Source organism: Urocitellus parryii, chromosome 2 (genome assembly GCF_045843805.1).
Source record: "Urocitellus parryii isolate mUroPar1 chromosome 2, mUroPar1.hap1, whole genome shotgun sequence".
Taxonomy (NCBI): domain Eukaryota; kingdom Metazoa; phylum Chordata; class Mammalia; order Rodentia; family Sciuridae; genus Urocitellus; species Urocitellus parryii.
Genome location: NC_135532.1, coordinates 178763172 through 178767927, shown reverse-complemented (window position 1 = coordinate 178767927; position 4756 = coordinate 178763172). Strand labels below are relative to the sequence as shown.

The following is a 4756-nucleotide window of genomic DNA, read 5'->3' as shown; positions in this document are numbered from 1 at the left end:
TTCTGTATCAAGCAAAGAAAAAAAAAGATTGTTAGGAAAATGGTGCAGGAGTAAATCACTTGAGCACATCTAAGCTAAGCAGAAGCAAGTTTATCATCAGGAAATCTGACAAGGTTGCGTCTGCGCAGAGAGGACAGCAGTTGACTTTCTCTGAAGTAAAATTTTAAGTCAGAGCCTTGGGGGTGGGCTTAGCCCTTGTTATTAAAGGTGGAGAACAAGCTTCAAAACTTCAAGAACCACAAAGGGGCAGAGGCAGGAGGAACAGACACATTGCCACCTGTTAGAGTCTGTAAACAAGTCAAGATGGCGCCTGGCATTTTGCCAGGGGGAGTGGTTTGAGAAGTAACGCCAGCGAGCCATTAAGTGTGGAGATTCCTTATTGGTTGACTGCTGTATCTAGTTTATGTTAATTAAGGTAAGCTGTGTGGAATGTATATATACCCCTCCTGTCCTACAATAAACGGCTCCCACTCCTGCTGTATCAATGTACACAAGTTGTTCGTCACCACCCTCCCACCCCCGTTACTTTGCTGCAGCCGGATTGCGACAGCCACCAGCTCCTGGAATTGTCAGGCCCCTGATTGTGAGGACCCCTGGTCAGGGTGCCTGTGGGTTGAGGTGTCAGCGGGCTCTTACAGAAAGAAGGAAGGTGAGGGGGAGCAGGTTGAGGTGTCTGGGCAGAATGGAGTTAACTTGACTTATCTTTCTAAATTAACTCATAGTTCTATTGTTCAGCTTTCCCGGATGCTGGCCGCTGACTGCCTCGGCAGGGTGTCCGCTGTGGGGGATGGGACTGTACCGCTTCCTTCCCCTTCTGAGAACCCGTGCTCGGCCCAAGGGTCCGTGTGGGCTTGGCTGGTGGGATTCCACCTAATGGCCTTCCCAATTAGACAGTCAAAAGAAATTAAAGGCATAAAAATAGGAAAAGAAGAACTTAAATTATCACTATTTGCAGATGATATGATTCTATACCTAGCAGACCCAAAAGGGTCTACAAAGAAGCTATTAGAGCTAATAAATGAATTCAGCAAAGTGGCAGGATATAAGATCAACACGCATAAATCAAAGGCGTTCCTGTATATGAGCGACAAATCCTCTGAAACGGAAATGAGGACAACTACTCCATTCACAATATCCCCCCAAAAAATAAAATACTTGGGAATCAACCTAACAAAAGAGGTGAAAGATTTATACAATGAAAATTACAGAACCCTAAAGAAAGACATAGAAGAAGACCTTAGAAGATGGAAAAACATACCCTGCTCATGGATAGGCAGAACTAACATCATCAAAATGGCGATATTACCCAAAGTTCTCTATAAGTTCAATGCAATGCCAATCAAAATCCCAACAGCATATCTTGTAGAAATAGATAAAAGAATCATGAAATTCATATGGAATAATAAAAGACCCAGAATAGCAAAAACAATACTAAGCAGGAAGTGTGAATCAGGCGGTATAGCGATACCAGACTTCAAACTATACTACAGAGCAATAGTAACAAAAACAGCATGGTACTGGTACCAAAACAGGCGGGTGGACCAATGGTACAGAATAGAGGACACAGCAACCAATCCACAAAACTACAACTATCTTATTTTTGATAAAGGGGCTAAAAGCATGCAATGGAGGAAGGATAGCATCTTCAACAAATGGTGCTGGGAAAACTGGAAATCCATTTGCACCAAAATGAATCTGAATCCCTATCTCTCGCCGTGCACAAAAGTTAACTCAAAATGGATCAAGGAGCTTGATATTAAATCTGAGACACGGCATCTGATAGAAGAAAAAGTTGGTTATGATCTACACGCTGTGGGATCGGGCTCCAAATTCCTCAATAGGACACCCATAGCGCTAGAGTTAACAAATAGAATCAACAAATGGGACTTACTCAAACTAAAAAGTTTTTTCTCAGCAAAAGAAACAATAAGAGAGATAAATAGGGAGCCTACATCCTGGGAACAAATCTTTACTCCACACACTTCAGATAGAGCCCTAATAACCAGAATATACAAAGAACTCAAAAAATTAGACAATAAGATAACAAATAACCCAATCAATAAATGGGCCAAGGACCTGAACAGACACTTCTCAGAGGAGGACATACAATCAATCAACAAGTACATGAAAAAATGCTCACCATCGCTAGCAGTCAGAGAAATGCAAATCAAAACTACCCTAAGATACCATCTCACTCCAGTAAGACTGGCAGCCATTAGGAAGTCAAACAACAATAAGTGCTGGAGAGGATGCGGGGAAAAGGGCACTCTTGCTGGTGGGACTGCAAATTGGTGCAGCCAATTTGGAAAGCAGTATGGAGATTTCTTGGAAAGCTGGGAATGGAACCACCATTTGACCCAGCTATTCCCCTTCTCGGTCTATTCCCTAAAGCCCTAACAAGAGCATGCTACAGGGACACTGCTACATCGATGTTCATAGCAGCTCAATTCACGATAGCAAGACTGTGGAACCAGCCTAGATGCCCTTCAATAGATGAATGGATAAAAAAAATGTGGCATTTATACACTATGGAGTATTACTCTGCATTAAAAAATGACAAAATTATAGAATTTGGAGGGAAATGGATGGCATTAGAGCAGATTATGCTAAGTGAAGCTAGTCAATCTTTAAAAAACAAATACCAAATGACTCCTTTGATATAAGGGGTGTAAACAAGGACAGGGTAGGGACGAAGAGCTTGAGAAGAATATTTACAGTAAACAGGGATGAGAGGTGGGAGGGAAAGGGAGTGAGAAGGGAAATTGCATGGAAATGGAAGGCGATCCTCAGGGTTATACAAAATGTCATATAAGAGGTAAGGAGGGGTAAGTCAAGAGAATACAAATGGAAGACATGATTTACAGTAGAAGGGGTAGAGAGAGAAAAGGGGAGGGGAGGGGAGGGGAGGGGAGGGGGGATAGTAGACAATAGGACAGACAGCAGAATACATCAGACACTAGAAAGGCAATATGTCAATCAATGGAAGGGTAACTGATGTGATACAGCAATTTGTATACGGGGTAAAAGCGGGAGTTCATAATCCACTTGAATCAAACCGTGTAATATGATGTATTAAGAACTATGTAATGTTATGAACGACCAATAAAAAAAAAAAATAAATAAAAAAAAAAATAAAAATAAATTAACTCATAGTTATGTTAACAGGCTAACAAAGATCCCTTTGATTCTAGAAAAATTCCTGAAAAAGACGTTTATCAGGCCCTCAAAGTTACCCAGGCAAAGCAGGCACTTTTGGGAAAGACGTGGGTAACGTTGAGGATCCAGAAAGCTTCCTACAACTTTTGGCAGTAATCAGGGTTAGCAAGACCTCCGTTCCTGGCTGCTAAAGTGGGCTTTGGAGGCCTGGGCCCTCCAGTGTGAGCTAGGATAGGTGTCTCTATGATCGATTAAACACAGAGCGGGCTCTCTCTTCCCACACAAGCACACAAGCAGTAATCGCAACATTGGAAAGTTGGTGGCAGAAGAGCAATAAAGAAAGATCTCTTTGGTTCCAGAAAATCTCCTGAAAAAGAGGAATGCTTATCAGGCCCTCAAAGCTACCCAAGCAAAGCAGGCACCTTTGGTAAAGAAGGAAAGAAAAGGAAAAGAGTTCAGATTTAAGCAACTGGAATCATTCGTACATAATTCTTGTTGGCAGAAATATGACCATATATGCCTCAAATGACTAGAAGTGAAACTGCTTTGGAAATGCCTGGTAAATGTTATTTGGCTTTTTTTTTCTTTTGTAACATCCAAAAGATTGATGGGGTGAGTTTACTGATGCAAAGGATCAATTCAAGACTTGGTCTGAAGAAAATATTTAGTGGTGTCTTTGTTAAAATCACCCCCCAAAGCTTAAATACGCTATGAATAGTAGAACCTTATGTGACTTGGGGTTTCCAAATCTGAAGTCTGTTGGGGAACTCATCTTGAAATGTGGACAAACAAAGGTCAAGAATAAAACAATCCCCCTGACAGACAACACAGTGATTAAGGAGAACCTGGGAAGGTCTGATGTCATTCATCAGGAAAACCTCATTCATGAAGTTGCCTTCCTCGGGAAGTATATCCAGGTCTCTAGATTCTTCTGCCCTTTCTGCCTCTCTGTAGCCCATCATGCTACCAAAAATAGAGTGGGCTTCCTCAAGGAGATGGGCTTACCTGGCTCTCAGGGTGAAGGCATCAACCAACTCATCTGCCAGCTGAACTCTACCCAGAATATCTGAAAGCAGTGCGTTGGAAGCATGTGTTTTTGTTTGGTGGAATTGTTATCAAGTACCTGAATTCAGTGAAGGTTATTTTCAGCCTAAAGAAACTGGAAAGGAGGGATTGGGAAAGGGACAGTAGGTTATGATCATGGCAGGCATCTCTCATCAGAGCCCAGTTCTAAGGAAAATTCCATAGTTTCCCACATTGACCACCTCTGCCTCTGAAATCACCACATGCCATGGAGAAAGAAGTCCTGCTTTGTCACATCTCCTGTCCTGAGGTTTAATGTTGGTAAATGAATAACCCAAGCATGTATACAAGGCTCCCTGAGACTCTTGCAATAGTGGACCAAGTCCAGGAGCATACTTGAATCTAGAGGTCCCAAGAACCTTGTTTTGAAAAGATTTGAAATACTTAGGAAGAAAAGCGGGCATGTGCACGTGCACACACACACACACACACACACACACACCAAAAAAAAAATCGTACTCAGATTCTCTCTCCTCTTGGCCAGGTCCATTTGTGTGTGTGTGTGTGTGTGTGTGTG

The 4756-nt window shown here is 42.2% G+C and overlaps 1 pseudogene; it reads left to right on the top strand.

The window, feature by feature from the left end:
- Positions 1 to 484: 484 nt before the first annotated feature.
- LOC113190779 (large ribosomal subunit protein uL30-like 1 pseudogene) lies at positions 485 to 4226 on the top strand (annotated as a pseudogene).
- Positions 4227 to 4756: the final 530 nt, after the last annotated feature.